The 18,434-nt window shown below is 34.3% G+C and overlaps 1 protein-coding gene across 6 annotated transcripts in view; it reads left to right on the top strand.

Annotated features, from left to right (window-relative positions):
- LRFN5 (leucine rich repeat and fibronectin type III domain containing 5) overlaps positions 1-18,434 on the top strand; it is a 281,483-nt gene that overhangs the window by 76,596 nt on the left and 186,453 nt on the right. Inside the window, exon 1 of one of the 6 annotated variants that reach the window (XM_023222647.1) lies at positions 5,288-7,412. The exons of the other annotated variants lie outside the window; for them this stretch is intronic. The gene's annotated coding sequence lies outside the window, so the exon portion shown is untranslated. Of the gene's footprint in view, positions 1-5,287; positions 7,413-18,434 lie in introns of those variants that run through there. 6 annotated transcript variants of the gene reach the window in all.

Here is an 18,434-nt window from a genome sequence, read left to right as displayed (position 1 = left end):
CTCATAGAGATGTACAAGGAGATTAGTGTGATTTCCATGCCTGCTAACAACAACATGCCATTCATGGATCAACGAGTAATTTCAGATTTCGTTATTATTTGAGAACTGTGTTTCATAAGACTGTTGCTGCCATAGATAGTGATTTCTCTGATGTATCTGGGCAAAGTAAGTTTAAAAGCTTCTGGAAAACACTCACCATTCTATATGTCATTAAAAACATTAATGATTCATTGAAGGAGGCCAAAATATAACTTTGACAGACATTTGGAGTTTTGATTCCGACTTTCATGGACAACTTTGAGGGGTTCAAGATTTCAGTGGAGGAAGTAACTGAAGATGTGATGGCAATAGCAGGAGAACTAGAATAAGTGGAGCCTGAAGATGTGACTAAATTGCTGTGATCTCATGATAAAACTTGAATGGATGAGGGGATGTTTCTTACGGATGAGCAAAGAAGATGGTCTTTTCAGATGAAAAGTACTCTGATGAAGATGCTGTGAACATTGTTGAAATGACAATGGATACAGAATGTTACATAAACTTAGTTGATAAAGCAGTGGCATGGTTTGAGAGCATTGATTCCAACTTTGAAAGAAGTTCTGTCGGTAAAATTTTATTAAGCAGCATTACATGTTACAGAGAAATATTTTGTAAATCCCAAGAGCCAAATGATGTGGCAAAATTCATTATTGTCTTAGTTTAAGAAATTGCCACAGTCACTTTACCCTTCAGCAGCTACCTCCCTGATCAGCCTGCAGACATCACAGTCAAGGCAGACCTTCCACCAGCAAAACACCTATGACTCTCTGAAAGATCAGGTTATTGTTAGCATTTTTAACAACAAAGTATTTTTTTAAGTAAAGGACGTGTATTCTACTCCTGGACATAGTGCTGTTACATAATGCTATTACACTTAATAGACTACATACAGTATAGTGTAAATAAAAGTATATGCAATGGGCAATCAAAAAGTGTTCATGAGACTTGCTTTATGTGATATCCACTTCATTGTAGTGGTCTGGAGCCACACCCAAAATCTCTCTGAGGTATGCCTGAATATATACATTTCATATATATACATTTTGAATGTATACATATATATACATGTATACAGAAAATATACATTTTCTGTATCTATTCATCTGTTGATGGAAACTTAGGTTGATTCTATATATTGCCTATTGTGAATAATGCTACAATCAATGTGGGATTGTGAAGGGGTGGCCTGCCCCTCCACACCTGTGGGTGTTTCTCGTTAGGTGGAACAAGAGACTTGAGAAAAGAAATAAGACACAGAGACAAAGTATAGAGAAAGAAAAGCGGGGCCCAAGGGACCAGCACTCAGCTTACAGAGGACCCACGCCGGCACCGGTCTCTGAGTTCCCTTAGTATTTATTGATAATTATCTTTACCATCAAAAAGATAAGGGAGTGGCAGGACAATAGGATCATTTTAGGGAGAAAATCAGCAGTAAGACATATAGATAAAGATCTCTGTGACATGAATAAGTTCAAAGGAAAATGCTGTGCCTTGAGGTGCATATGCAAACATCTCCATAAACCTTTTAGCAGCATTGCTCCAGCAAGTCCCACCTTATTCCTAAAGGCAATTTTCTCCTTGCTCAGTAAACAAAGCATACAATTGGGTTTTATGGAGATGTTCCATTGCCCAGGGACGGGCAGGAGACAAATGCTTTTCTCTTACTTGAGATTAAGAGAATGGTGATGACCTTTAACCAGCAAGCAGCCTTTAGGCACTTGTTTAACAAAGCACATCCTGCACAGCCCAAAATCCTTTAAACCTTAAGTCACCACAGCACATGTCTCTTGCAAGGACAAGGTTGGGGGTAGGGTCACAGATTAACAGCATCTCAAATACAGAACAAAATGGTGTCTCTTATGTCTGCTTCCTTCTATATAGACACAGTAACAGGCTGATCTCTCTTTCTTTTCCCCACAGGAGTGCAAAAATCCCATAAGCATGTTGGTATCTATTCATTTGGATATATTCTCAGAAGAGCAATCGCTGGATTATATTGTAGTTCTAAGTTTAGATTTTGAGGAACCTCCATACCATTTTCCACAATGGACAAACTAATTTATATTCCCACTAACAGTGTCCAAGGAGTCCCTTTTTCCTGCCTTCATGCCAACACTTATTATCTTTCATCTTTTTGAGAATAGCCATTCTAACTGGTATGAGGTGACATCTCATTGTGGCTTCAATTTGCATTTCTTTAGTGACTAATGATGCTGGGCATGTTTCATGAACCTGTAGGCATTTGCATGTGAAATTCTGAAAAGTGTTCACCACATTGTTCATAGTCTAATCAGGTTATTTGTTTTCTAATGACATGCCTACCTTGAATCCCTGGACTAAACAACAAATAGTGATAATATTGTATTCAACATATTAATATTTTGTGCACAGTTTTTGTATCTTTCAATTGTTAATCTGCACTTTTGATATTAGTAGTATTCTTATTAGGTTTTGGTATGAGAGTTATGATAACTGATTTGTTTTTCTAAGACCACCAGAGCGGGCACAAAAGAACCAGCCGGTAGGCAAGGCTAGGAGCAAAACTGCAAATTTATTTTTGGTCACCTAGCTTCAGGGGAATGAAGGTGGGTAGGGAGAGGTCTGTCCGCCTCCGGCAAAGTAGGCTGACAGAGTCCCCCAGCGGGGCTCTGGGTGGGGTTCCTGATACAGTCCCGACATCCCGACAGGAGCCGGGGCTGGGCAACCTCGCGGTGTCCATCCAGAGCGGCTTTTCTAGGAGTGGGAGGGCAATAGGCGGGGCACGGGCGTGTGGGGGCGTTCGGTAGGTGCGACCAGGTAAATCTTGGTCTCTTCGGATTGACGTCACCTGGCGCATGCCCAGTTGGTCTGCCCTCTCCCTGGGCGCTGGCTGCATTTTCGCGCGCGGGAAAAGTTGGTGAAGAAGAACCCGGAAGTGCGCCATCCTGTCTCGGTTCGTCCAAACAATAACCTCCTAAAACTTGTTAAGTATATTTTTATTTAGTATTTTTAATGTAATTTTATAGATATCATTATTTCTTTCTTATAGATAGGTTTGATAAATTCACATATGAAGCCATCTGGGATAGAATTTTATTTGCAGGAAGATTTTTCTATCCTTGCTTGAGTTTTATCAGTTGTATTAATATTTTCAAGAAATTAAATTTTGCTTTTTAATTTTTAAATTACTTTCTTTTGTTTCAAAATAATACATGGTTACTATGTTTGCTTTACAAATCAATAATCTTAAAATTATTCAAATCAGAAGTGGAAGTTAGTTTAATAATTTTGTTTCAGTACTTTATAATTACCGTTAGATGTGTTAAAATATGCCATCATAATCATGAATTTGTCCATTTCTTTGAGTTCTGTCAATTTTTGATTAAATATTTTGAGACTCTTATTTAAAACAGATATTTTGTTAATTTTAATATATTTCATGTGGATTGACTCGCCCATATTAAGTTTACCTTTTTATTGAGAGTTTTTGTATTTAACTGTATTAACTCTGATATGAATATAGCTTCACTGCTGTTGTTTCTTGTTTCCATCTATTTATTTTCAACAGTCCTATGTACTCCTACTTAAGGTATAACTATTACAAATAGCATATGCTAGTCTTTAAAAGAATGTCTTTCTATTTAAATGAAATAATGGTGTGTATACATTTTATGTAGTTGATAATGTATTTATCCAATTTTATTTTATATCATAGATATAGTGAATTATTAAAATATTTTTAGAAATTAAAAAATATGATGAGAGTTGTAGAAGAAGTAGGCTATGTCACCAATGAAGGCAAGGGATGAGGTAGAGAAATCAGTTAGGAGATTGTCAGAATTAATACGTTTGAGATGTTGTTATCCTAGAAAATTATAGAGACTGGGGGAAAAATGAACAGAATCCTGCATGTGAAGGGGATAGTTGTAAACATTTTATTTTAAAAAGGGAAGGGTTATAGATTTACACTTAGATGCTGGACAAATTTAAGAAATGTGTAAAGCAACAAAATCCTATAAAAATATAGGGAAGGAATCAAAGATTACAGGAGAACCTGGATATTTTGCATTCAGAAATCCTTCCTCCCGGACTAGATGATTTATATTATCAAATACGATAAAGCCTTCTTTTCACTGAAGTGTGGTCCTAGAACAAGCAGCATTCACTTTCTCTAGGAGCTTGTTTTAAATGTGAAAATTTAGGCACTGCTCCAGGCATACTATAGCAGATTTTACATTAAATAATTGCCAAATGATGTTTTTTACACATTAATTTTGAGCAGTGTATGGAACAGTGGTTCTCTACCTTATTTGCATATTAGTATAATCTGGGGAGCCTTTAGAAATCCCATTGCCTGGGCCATACCCTAGACTAAATTGGAGCCTGTGGGTTTGGCACTCAGGCGTCTGTATGTTTAAAGCTCCCCAGGTGTTTCTCTTGTGCAGCCAAGGTTGAGATCCAGTGCTGTAGGCACATGGAAGAGAATAAAGCAAAACTAGACAGTTAATAAGAAATCGTGAGGATTTTTAGAGACTGGATTCTAGTCTTTGTTCTTTATTTGAGAGATATTCATTTGTTCCCTATAAATCAATTTTATTTTTGTATATTTCAAAATTGTATTTAGCAATTATTTGTGATTTTTCTGTCTATGGATTGTAATTTAGGAGACACTTAGCAAAATATAATAATGGGTGGTAATCATTGGTATAGGATTAATTTGTGAATGGTAAGAAAATGTGCTGACGATAACTGTTCAGAAATTGAGTAAGCAGTAGTGATCAGAAAATTTAATTATATCAGAAACAGAAAAGCAATCAAAACTGGTTCGCAGAAATAAAAATAGATAAGCCAATAAATTTATGAGAGTGTAAGTTGAGATGAATTTGGGAAAAGACAAAACAGGCAAAGTACATGACAGACTTGTAGAATTTTTTTTTTCATTTTTACCACTACAAGAGTGAGAAGTACTTGATCAGTGCTTCTCAAACATTAACGTACAGATGAATCACCTGGAGATTTTTATTAAAATGAATATTCTTACCTTGTTTGTCTCTGGGGTAGGTTATGAAATTCTACTTTTTAAATAAGATTCTAGGTGATGAAATGCTTTTTCTGTGGGTTCACACTTACTGCAGCAAGGAGCTGGAACCCAGTTATCACTAAAAGTAGTGCAAAGGTCTTGCTGCTCCTGCATCTTTCTTAGTTGCCTTAGTAACTGCATCTTTTCAAGATAAGGCACAACTTATCAAATTCAAATGAAAATGAGATAAACTTCAGTGAGAGCTATAACAACATGTTAAAAGATTATGTGGAAGGAGTTTTGGGGGAGGAATTCCTGAAGTTCATAAAGATAAGACTACTTGAAGAAGAATTTGATTCCTCTCTAAAAACATTAATAGAACTTATTAGCTTAGGAACTTAGAAGTTCAGCAGGACTGTTTTATCTGCAGCTGTCTTTGGTCATAGTCAATATAAAACTCCACATGCTTCACAAATGCATTTACTCATCTGTTTATGTGACACTAATACGCCATGGAAGAGGTTGTTACAGGAAATAGGGTTATTGAGTCAACACCAGACACCAATCAGGAACTGACATTCACTTTACGTGGAGATATCATCAACAGAAAATTTGAAAGTTTAGGTATTCAGAGAGCACTGAAAGAAATACAATAAGAACATTAGAGTTGAAAGTAAAGCGTGCAGGGAGAAAAAGACCCTTTTTTCTGTTTCAAGGATAAACAACTAACACTGGTTGAGGCAAGTGTGTCAGAGGGCTCTTCCATCTTGAGAGAATAGGAGGAGGGGATATCTGCTAAGAATGAGAAAAATAAATGAAGATTTACAGCTCAGGAAAAAATGATCAGTAAAACATTACTAAAGAGCTTTTAAAGCAACATGAAGATCCTGTTTGCCACTAGAAACATGAATTTGTGGTGGGCAAGGTACGTAGTGTTGTGCTGCAGCCCAGGGCAGGTAATGGAGAAGTAGATGATTTTGTGCAGTGGGGGACTTGTGATCACTATAGTAGCAAAGGACGTAATTATGGAGGGGCAGTAAGGGTTACATGACAATAGCGGACATTACTATTAGGAGAAGCACAGGTAGCTAGAAAGTAACAAAAGAGTTCAGTCAATTAGAAATGACTTTAGTTTGAAGTTTTTGATGAATGTAAAGAGGAAAATATGAATGACTTTGTGAGATCTGGGGGCAAAAAACTGTCTGAAATGTTGGGTTTGAAATGCCATATGATGACAAGTTACAAGGCATGGTTATATGAAGTGTAAATGAGTGATAGAGAGTGAATTTGATCATCAATAGCATGAAGGAGAGAAATTTTTTCCTTTTTTAAAAACAGGATGATATGGGGTTTCACAGTGTATTATTAGGGGTAGTATAGATGTCTGCAAGTGTGAGACAGAAAAGAAAAGAGAAAAAGAAAAAAGAAAAGAAAAGATAAAAACATGCAAACAAGTTTTTGAACTTGTTGAGTAGGGAGAAAATGGATCCTAGCTTTGAGGATTTGAAAAGAGGGATATAATCATAAAATCATAGAGTAATAGGTTTGGGAAGAAACTTAGAACTAAAATTGTGCGATACTATAACTTAGAGACGAGGAAGATCATAACCAAGAGAGGAAATTTCTTGTCCAGAAACACTTATCTCTTAGATAATGGTTGAGACTAGAATACAAGATAGTTGACCTCCCTTGTTCTTGGTAATAGTAAAGATGATGGCTGTAGTGATAATGATTTTGAACATAGTGGTGTAGGCATATGTACCAAGAGCTTATTAAGTAAGAAAACTTTGTTCGTAGCTAATACCAAATAGAAAGATAAATGAATGTTTGACTCTAATGCTCCCTCCAAAATGTTAGCTCTGTAAGGACAGGGGTTTTCATCTTTTATTTCTTGATAACATATCTGAGTGAGTTAGTACTCATTATATATTTGCAGAATACATGAATAAACACACGTTTTAAAAATTTAGAATGTGTTGATCAGTTAGATGCTTTTGTAGAACTATAAGTCTGCTAAAGGGAATGTTGTTTTATGAAGCATTTATCACTCCAAGTGTTCACTAAGTATTGATGGACCATCAGAATACGTAACACTTACTCAGCTCATAATATGAACCACATGCTGTACATACATTATTTTTTAATCCTCATAATAACTCTTGAAAGTAATTATTATTATAACATTGGGGACCTAAGCTTGTATTTAAACTGTCAATTTTTTTACTGCTAGAGCTCAGACCAAAAATATATAGTGAACTTATTGGGCAGATGTTATAAAAGATAATTTGTCTGGTACAGACTCTCTTGGGACAGAATACCTCTTTAAACAAAGAAGATGCCGGGCTGAAGTGGGTTCATCACAAAGCATTAATTGGTAAGTGGACATTTCTGATTTGATAGGTAAAAACCTGTCCCTGTCCCTACCCTACCTGCATGAATATAGGTGTGCTTTATGGGCAGAGAAAAAGGCTGCTTCGATAAATGCTGTAATACACAGGGAAATGCAGAATGTGATAGGCAGAGAAACTCTGCCATCTCATTTGACACAGATCACCAAGAGGATTCATTGTTGAGAAGGCTGGGGTGATGGTAACAGCATCATGGATATCAAAGGGAAAAGTGGAGATTAGCACTACTCTGAAAGTTGTGACCTTTTAAACTTGGCCTATGGATAAACAGCATTAGCATCTCCTAAAAGCCTTTCAGAAAAGCAGAACCTCAAGCCCAACCCCTGATTTATTATTCGGAATCTGCATTTTAACAAGCTCCCCATCCTAGCATGAGGAGCACTGATAGGTAGTGCTTTGGCTAAGCATTTAGGTGGAGCAGAACCTCATGGAGCAGTGGCAATATTAGAAATAGGAGACTTGCCCAGGACTAAGCATAGGATTTATTCTGACTATCCTGTACTGATTAGGTAGATGAATACATACCCAATGTGAGCAAATGAGAAAGAATTTAAATAAAATCCTGCTGATTGTTATTAGCATGACTCCATCTGTAAATACAAGTTAGTGAGGCCTAGATAAAGTGAGGTTTTGTCTGTGTTACAAATGAAGGCACCAAGACTGAGAGAAGTTAAGTAGCTTGCTCAAGGTGACACATGCAGGGAATCCATGAAGTGACATACAAGGATGCTGAAGTGAAATACAGTTCACACTTCTAAACTGAATCAATAGGAAGCCACTGGCACAGTACATTGTATGCTTTCTATAATTCTGGTTGTAACGAAAGCAGCTTCTATTCAAGGGCCCAATGTGATTCTTCTTCTTGGTGGTGGTGAAGGTTTTGTTTGTTTGTTTTTTAGAGACAGGGTCTCGCTCTTTCACCCAGGGTATAGGGCAGTGGCACAATCATAGCTCATTACACTCTCAAACTCCTGGGCTCCAGGGATTCTCCTGCCTCAACCTCCCAGATAGCTGGGTCTACAAAAGCATGCCACTGCGCCAGCTAATTTTTAATTTTTATTTTTTTGAGATGGGGTTTTGTTGTGTTGTACAGACTGATCTTGAACACCTGACCTAGAGCCATTCTCCTGCTTGGGCCTCTCAAAGCTCTGGGACTATAGACATGAGCCACTAAACCCAGAATCAATATGTTTTATAAGCATAATCACACTAATTTCTACAATACTTTCTGGAGATATGGCTATACACGACTACTTAAACAATATATATTTTCTGTGTCTCAGTTGAGAGAGAGAAAGAACTTGGTGAAGCAGTACTAAACTCCCTCCTGAGGCTAAAATAGTTCAAAGTGTATTTTTGCCTGTATCTTTTTAAACCATGGCACCCCTTTATCACTTTCAAATTCGAATGTGTGACAATTATTAAAAGATCCTTTTGGTCTCCTGGTAAAAACGAAAGAGGAAAAAAATAAAAATTCAGATTTTATAAACTAGGAATATTTTAAGACTGCTGTGTAGCTATCAGAGTCCGATAATAATGTCTATATTTATCTACAAATGGAATATCGTCATTTAGTTAATTAGAAATTAACCAATTTAATTAATTTAATTCTTCAGTTAATTTCTTCCAGCCCTTTAAATATAGTAATATTTGATGATGGGTTCTAATTTACATACCATGTGCATATGTTATAAGGACAGATTTAGTAAAATTAATGGTTTCTTGAAAAATAGCTTTTTTCTTGGAAGAGAACGTGTTTATAAACAAGCATTGGACTTTTTCCTTTTATTTTTCCTGAGAAAATCAAGACCCATGAAGTGAAAACATTTTGTCAGCTTGTAAAAACCTGCATTAATTATTCCATTCTGCCTATTTAATCAGTTTTCTCAGTTTTCCTTTTAAACTTATTCAATTAAACAGAATGACCTTCAGAGCAATGACAGGTAAGATAGTGGTTCCCCGCCTCCTCCCCCAGCAAAAGTGTTTATTTTAAAAAGGCTGCCACACACATCAGTTTTTGCTCCTTGTTATCTCTCTTTTGGGAGAATAACTATTTATAAATAATTGCTTACAATAATGTGAACATTTCTCAGAGTAAAGGCCCCAGATTTGATGATCATTTCACAGTAACCCTTTGAAAATCAGCACATTTTCCTCCAAAGATGATAGTGTCAGGTGGTACAATAAATGTAATTATTTTATCAGCATTATTGTAACAATTTTGTATCACACCTTGATAGTGTAGATTTGTTTTCTTTGGGGACTTTGACTTTCACGTATCTTATTTTAATGAGACTTAATGCTCATATTTAACAATGTCAAGTAGACCATAAGGATGGAGAAAATCTTCAAATCTCTGTGTCTGACTTGCTTATCACTCCAATCTAGGTAGCTCCATTATTTATCCCAGAATTTTTTACCGTGTTAATATGACCTTCTATATTCTAAACTCAAGGAGATCGTATCTCTACAGAAAGAGGCTGAAGGACAATAATGTTTTTAAAAGAGGTGTGTGGACTAACAGTGGTCAAAATAGACCTTTACCAGTGTCTACTGGATTGCACTTATTTGAATTTAAATTAATGCTTTTTTATCTCCAAATATATTTCAGTAATATGGAGACCATCTTTAGACATCAGCAGCCAGAGCTGTAGTTGGGGAAGTATTTATTACTTCCAGAGTAGCCACGTGATTTCCCTTTCTCTCTTTCCCCTGGCATTGTCTCATCATCTCATTACTTTACTTCTGGCCTTGTATTGCTTGTACCTCGCTTTCAGTGAGAATTTCACCTCCATTTTCTTTTTTCTTTTTCTTTTTTTTTTAATTATACTTTAAGCTCTAGGGCACAAGTTCACGACGTGCAGGTTTGTTACATATGCATACATGTGCCATGTTGGTGTGCTGCACCGATCAACTCGTTAGCACCCACCAACTCATCATTTACATCAGGTATAACTCCCAATGCTATCCTTCCCCCCTCTCCCCTCCCCACAATAGGCCCCAGGGTGTGCTGTTCCCTTTCCAGAGTCCAAGTGATCTCATTGTTCAATTCCCACCTATGAGTGAGAACATGTGGTTTCACCTCTATTTTCTAGGCTTATTGTTATACTTCTCTCTCTCTCTCTCTCTCTCTCTCTCTGTGTGTGTGTGTGTGTGTGTGTGTGTCTGTGAGATATGGGATCTCTCTCCATTGCCCAAACTGGAGCACATTGGCTATTCACAGGCATAATCATAGTATACCAAAGTCTTGAACTCCTGAACCCAAGCCATCCTCCTGCCTCAGCCTCCCAAGCAGGTGGAACTACAGATGCATCCCACCACACCTGGATAGACTTATTTTTATGCTTAACATTATTTTTCCTATCCATGTGTCAAAATATATTATCACTTATTGTACTAGTTGCAGAGGTGTTTCTTAGATTCGTGTTTTTTTGAAAGTGAAGGATCATACCACTTTCCTATTATCATTCCTTAGTTTGTATACAACAGGAAATAAGTGTCTTTTAAAAATATTTTGGGAGAGGAAATAAATAAAAAACCTATTATGTTAGCTGGAATATATTATACATCTCTGGAGAAATAAGCTTATTGTAAGCAATTAGGTTTCTGAATTCTACCTGCTCATCTTCCAAATGCTCTTAAAGAATAAAAGATAAATATGAGATACAGTTTAATGATGTGATGTATGTAGGCTAGTCAGCTGTGTCACTCTCATTAATTATAAGGATAAGTTATTATGTGTTTTGACTGGTTCACTTGTTTGTTTCTAGAAGCACTTAAATACCAGAATGTACCATTTTTCAAAAGGAGAGAGTAACATTTTTTCATATAAATTAACTAATACAATTGCAAATGAGCATCAAAATCTATTTGGTGAAAATGCAAAAAAAAAAAAAAAATCCAAAACTAAACAGTGTAACACACTACTCTGTGCAGTGCTATGGCCTCAGTTGCTTTCTTAGAGACTACAAAGATACTAAAATGACATAAATACTAATGTAATCACAACTGCCATTTCTCCAAGTACCTTATTTTACATTGTGAAAATTCTTGAGGTGACTAAGGTAATTTTTGAATTGTTTTGAGATGATAATATTACAATTTGAAATTATGAATCATATATGAAATAATACATATTACTTTGCATTATAAAATATTGTCAGCAATTATTGTGAAGTGCCATTAATATTTTGGTGATTACTTTTATGTCATATGCACATACACATGAGCGTGTACACAGACAGACATAAAAATGATAGGATCACATAAGACATTGTAGACTGTTTTATGATAGGGTAATACACTTTTCTTTTCTTTTTCTTCTTTGTCCAGATCTTCTATTCTTTATCCATATCGTACTCTATCCCTATCCAAGGTAATCTAGGAATATGTGTATGGTTCCATTTGTCTCATTATGCTCATATGTCATTTACATGGTATTTTATATATAGGATTTACACATTTATAGTAAATGAGCTTTATATAGTTTATAAAATATCCATTTTTCTTTTCTCTGCAATACTAATGTGTTTCATATCCCTCAAACACACCCATACCCCTCACTTACACATATGTTATCACTGTTTGCTTTTGTAAACTTGTGTTCATCGTATACACATTAATCATTAAGCATACCTTGTGGAAATCCTTTCAACTTGACTACTGTGCCTCCAATTTCTTCCTTTTTATCCCATCATAATAAATCTGGTAATAATTGATTCAACCATATGTACATTGATATCGCTTGTGCTGTTTGTTTATTTTTACTACTACAAACATGCTACAATGAAGTTCTGGTACTTTTTCTTTTCTTTTCTTTTTTTTTTTTGAGACAGTTTTGCACTTGTTGCCCAGCCTAGAGTGCAATGGCATGATCTTGGCTCACCTCAACCTGCACCTCCCGGGTTCAAATGATCATGCTGCCTCAGCCTCCTGAGTAGCTGGGATTATGGGCATGTGCTACCACACCTGTACTTTTGTATTTTTGGTAGAGACGGGGTCTCTCCATGTTGGCTAGGCTGGTCTCAAACTCCCGACCTTAGGTGATCTGCCAACCTCGTGACCTCCCAAAGTGCTGGGATTACAGGTGTGAGCCACCATGCGCGGCTATTCCTATACTTTACCCTAAATTTTTATTTATTTTTATTTTTTTATTTTTTATTCTTCAATGGAATAGATTCCCAGGAGAGGGCTTATTGAGTCAAAGATTCTGTTTATATTGTCAGTTTGACTTTTAAAAAGCTTATCAAAATCCACATTCCTTTATTCATATGTATTTCTTCTCATCCAGGCCATCTGTAGTTATTATCAGTCATTTAAATTTATACCAGTCTGTCTGATGGATATCATTTAAAACATTAGTGTTGTTTTAATTTTATATTGAGCTCCTTTTTATGTGTTTGTGGGCTTTTGTTTTGCTTTCATATGATTTTTTTTTTTTACTTTTGTTAAGTAGAGCTAGATTTAGTTGCATTAAGCAAAACACTCTAAATAATAGTATGTAAAGCCATATAGAAAGTAAGTTTCTGTTATAAAAGAGATCTAGAGGTTAGCAGTGCATATATTGGTGGCTTTCTAATATAACCTGGGTCCTGGGTCCAGTCTGTGTTCTGTTGTGCTTAGTATCTTCTACTTGATCCATGAAAATGGGCTGGAACTTTAACCATTAAATTTACATCCCCGGCATCTGGAGACAGGAGGAGGAGAAGGAAGTGCACTTGCTCCCTCCCTTTAAAATAAATCTTCCTTAAATGCAGAAATTTGTTCTGCCTGCCTGTATAGTATTGACTGGAAGGTAGGTACTGTCACAAATAATTACAATAAAGTTTGTGAAGTATAGTGTTTTACATTGTTGGAAGAAGGCCTGCCTTAAATGCAATTTTATCTTACTAAGATGGAAGGCAAGAATATACATTAGAAGGTCAGAGGCATTCTCTTCCATGCTTTTCCATTTCCTACATTACTATGAGATTATTTGTTTTATTTATTAAATTTTGGGTACTACCTGCTACTGTCAAATCTGTCTTTTTCCTCTAAGTTTTCTGTACTGGTTAAGGATTCTTCCCAAGTCATTGAATGAATGTGAAAATATCATGTTTCTAAGATTGTATATTGCTTTATTTTGCATGTTTAATCATTCTTTATATATTTTTACAAATAATGTGATGAAATGATTTAAATTAGATTTCGTCTGTATGGCTGTTAGGTATGTTGGCATTAGTAAATGATGAAACTCATCATCCTTTTCTCACTAAATTGAAATATGATCCCTGTCACTTACTTTACTTTTATATATACCAAAATATACTTCTGAGCTTTCTCTCTTAATCTGTTTTCTATTATTCTGTCAGTACAATACTAATTTAAACTAATTATTTTCAAGTGTTAGCAAAGTAGAGCACATTGACAAATGCAACCCCCTGCTTGAGGTTTGTAAATAAAGTTTTGTTGGAACCTACCCATGCCTCTGGTCATTTGCATATAATCTATGGCTGCTTTTGGACTACATTGGTAGAGCTCAATGGTTATATATAGCCACAAAGACTAAAATATTAACTGTTAATTCATTTACACAAAAGTTTATAGGCCCCTAAATGACTAATTGAGGGTAGGTATTGACCTAATTAAAGGATGTTCAAAAACTAAATACCTGCTGATTAAATATCTATACGTTAACTGTTTTGAGCAATAAATAAGATGGCATATATATGCCAATACAATTTAGTCTATTAACAAATTATCAATACCAATTTTTGATGTTAAAAAGATGATGAATTAAGTATTAAATGTAAAGTATTTCATATTAGTACTTTTTTCCATATTCATAAAGTTTTATTTTTGGGAAAACATTTCTCATGGGGATTATATCATATTGCATATTAAATATTTTTGTTATTTTGATTGCAGGAAACTTTAAACATACATTTAAAAATATAAAGAACAGTATAATAAATGCCCAAGTACACATTACCCACCTTCAATAATTATCACCAAATGGCTAATCTTATTCATTCATCTGTCTATTCCCATTCAACAACTTAAAATATTTACCTCTAACATTGTATTATTTCATCTGTAAATATTTGAACATTCATTGCTAAAGATTAAGAACTTTTAAAAGCAAATCTGTAATACTATTATCAGGCTTAAAAAGCTACTATTACTTCATTAATAAAATCAAATATCTAATCACTGTTCAAATTTCCATATTTGCTTCATAAAGATTCTTTTCATGATGGTTCTCTTCTAATCAGGTTTCAAATAAGTTCCAAGAATTACAATTAGTTGGTGTTTCTGAAGTATCTTCAAGTCTATGAATTTTCATTTCCCACCTCCCTTGCCAGGAATTCCTTGAAGTAAGTAGGCTGCTTTGTTCTATATTGATCCCTCCCATTATAGATTTTGCTGAATTCCTTTTTTTCCTTTTGTTTTGTTATTAATTGTATTTCCTGTGGACTAGTAGCTAGATACAAGATACGGAGGCTTGATAAGATTTAGGTTCACATTTTTAAATCAATATTCTTCATAGATAATGTTGTGTACTTCCAACTGTTTTTATCAGGAGGTACATTGTGTCTAGTTTAATCTTAAGAATTGAGCTTTCATGTATTGTGAGCCTAACACATGTGTTTAAAACTTATCCATCTGATATTCCCTAATGATATTTTGAGCATTATTGAGAGTCATTATTCATTAGGTTTTGAAAGTGATGATATTCTAGATTTATCCTTATTTCTTTATTTCTTAGCTGTAGATCTTCTAGAAAGTAAAACTTGTACCAACTGTTTCTTCCACTTAGGTACAGTTCCCGTAACTGTATGTTTGATTATTTTCCTTTGTTTGCTGGTTTCTCAGAATGTCTTGGTTTCTTAGCATCAGACATAATACATATTTTATTTTATTTTATTTTATTTTATATCTGCTGGATTGATTGCTTGTTGAATATAATATGCTGACATTAACACAAATTTGGCTAGTGAAAGATTCCTCTGGTTGTTTCCTAATTTCTTTTGATTAGAACTCGGAAGACTTCCTTGCTTATATGGCAAAATGAGATGACCTAAGTTGCTTTGTATATTTTTGGACCCAGACTTGGAATTCTTTTATATTTTTGAGGACTAGAACTTGAAATCATTTCTCATTTTTCACACTGTTTATTAAAGATGGGAAAACATTTATTTTCCCGTTTATTTCTTTTTTTATATTTTGCTTTAAATATTTTCCTAGTCATATTTTAAGTCTATTGAATATCTTACTTGCCAGTCCTTTTTATAGCATTAACTGTGGTGTGGGATTTTTCTTTGTATGTAAAAAATTACACTATATGTCACCCATCTTAATTTATCTGTTTTATTTTATTTACTTGTATCTTCCTGGAATTTTATTTTAATTTTAGGAACATATAGCCAAAAAGCCAAAATAACATAATAGGAAATATAAAAGATAATATAAGCTTATTTTGAGTTAATATTTTGTCAATAGTAAAAAGTAGATTTGTCTCAATTTCACCTAAATAGAAAAATATAATATTTTACTCCAATATAAAAATTCAAAGGAAAATAAAATGTATTGCAGCTTAAGTGACCTTACTATAGATGTAAATATACATAAAGAAATAAACAACCACCATCAAATAAAAAGCGTCAAACAATAATATTGAAATTCATGGTCTGTATTCAGTTTTTGTTTTTTTTTCTTCTCTGAACATAGACTAATTGGAGTGTTTCACATTAAATTATTACCTATTCTAAATTCAAATATCACTATAGGATATATTATTTTTTAAATAATATGTTGCATAATTTACAGCTCTTGAAGACTGTAGATCAGGGTTGTTTATAGGCAAAACTTTTAAAGCAATAGTATTAAAATTTTGGATTATTAATTTGTGTTCCAATATAATACTGCAAGAAAGTATCGATACATTTTCGTTGACATTAGTATAAAATGGTTTTAAATACTGACCAAGAGTGTCAGTCTCCAAACATTTTGAAAGGACCTCAAATTAATGAAATTTCATTAGCGGCATAATCTTGCATCATGGCTTATTAAAGTTACTTCAGGAATAAGTTTTTAAAAGCATTTAACATTTTTTCTTAATCTTTTTTGAAGTAGCTTATGTGGTTATATCTTTTCAAATATGTATTCAGTAGAGGGTTTCTTGTTAATGTAGATGTGATTTTTGTTAATGTAGAGTAACAGCATAAGATACTGTTTTATGAAGATAATAGTAGTTCATTTTGTTATAACTGTCAATATTTCTTGATCTATTTTAGATTGAAAAAGAGATAAAACATAAATTAAAACGTATTTTTAAATGCTGACGCATTTTTCATCTGACTTGCATATTTAGATGATCAATATTTTGATGACTCCACTCTGAAAATCACTCAAAATAATAATGGAGACTATGTATTTAAATTATACCCATGAGTTTCTCTCTGTCAAGAAAGAAGACTAGATATTCTGAAGAAACATTTTACTGCAAAGATGAAAAAATGGTCTTAAATAGGTAATACATAGGTACACCCACACACATACACACACACGCATGCACACATATTTTCAGGAATCGAATGAATATTGACTAAAGCATAAAAGGCAAGTGAAAATAGGAGCTAGAACTGTAAGCAACCTATAAAGTAGTTATAGAAGATGTTGAGCTTCTTTTGTTTGATAGGTACATGGTGCAGAGGACAGGGTACAAAGCCAGGGCACATGTAGCTGAGCGTCCTATAGGAGTTGCCTATATAAAACCAACCCTGGAGAGTAACATCTTCTTAAATCATAGAGATGTGAAAAATGTTCTACACAGAAGGAGAGAACAACACAGAGGACATATGTATATATGTCCTGAGAATTCAAATCTCCCCATCATATAGAAGAGATTTGGGACCTGAATATTCTGTACTTCTTGTTCCAAATAATGTTAAGCTGTAAATTACTTTTAATGTAGTCCCAGGTTTGTAGCGCTTAGTGGATAGTTTGCAGAAGTAATCACAGTTTCTTTCTAAAGAAAACCTCCTTAAAAAGAAGATTCCATTTCATAGATAAACTGTTATTAATGTAAAATCACAGGAATACATCTGAAAAAGATAGAAAAAAGGCATTATGACAATAAGACCAAGCAGAAGTCTAAGTAAGCAGAATTAGACTCTCCATGTTCTCAGATTTTGGAATGATAATTCTGGAATATAAAACCGGGGTGTGTGTGTATGTGTGTGTGAGTGTGTGTGTATACACACATATATATGAATCCGAAAGATGCCTAGGAATTGTATACTGTGAAAAATTGCCATGAGGATTAGGAAAAGAGCTAAGCGACACTTCATTAAATGAAAAATAATGTTATTAAAATTACATCGAACAGCAGATTAGGCACAATAGAAGAAAGAATTGTTGAAGTTGATGAGAACTGAATAAATGATACAACAAGCAGTGGAAGTAGTATCGGGGAATATGCAAGAGAGACTGAAAGACATGAGGGACAGCTTGAGATAATCTAACACATGTCAAAATAGTCTTATAAACAGATCAGGTATATCTCTTTTTTTAAAAAAATATTGTCTTTCAAGACAGGATTAAAAACTCTGTAAGATTTATAATTTTCATTAAGAAAAAGGTTTTGGGCCAGGCACAGTGGCTTACACCTATAATCCCAGCACTTTGGGAGGATGAGGTAGGAGGATTATTTGAGGCCAGGAGTTTGAGACCAGCTTAGGCAACATAGTGAGACTCCATCTCTATGAAAAAGAAAAAATAAAAGGTGAAATGTTTTGAATTTTGAGTTAGTTTTGTTTCTAGATATCTTCTTCTACAATTGATCCATAGATTAAATGTCATTCCAAACAAAAGTATAGTAGGTTTTGTTATATAACTTGGCAATTCTAAAATTAATATAGAAGAGAAAGGAGCAAAAAGAGCCAAGACATATCTATCTATCTATCTATCTATCTATCTATCTATCTATCTATCTATCTATCTATCTA

This window comes from Piliocolobus tephrosceles, chromosome 6 (assembly GCF_002776525.5).
Source record: "Piliocolobus tephrosceles isolate RC106 chromosome 6, ASM277652v3, whole genome shotgun sequence".
In the NCBI taxonomy this organism is placed as follows: domain Eukaryota; kingdom Metazoa; phylum Chordata; class Mammalia; order Primates; family Cercopithecidae; genus Piliocolobus; species Piliocolobus tephrosceles.
The sequence above is the reverse complement of the archived record's forward strand: the minus strand, read 5'-3'. Positions and strand labels throughout refer to the sequence as shown.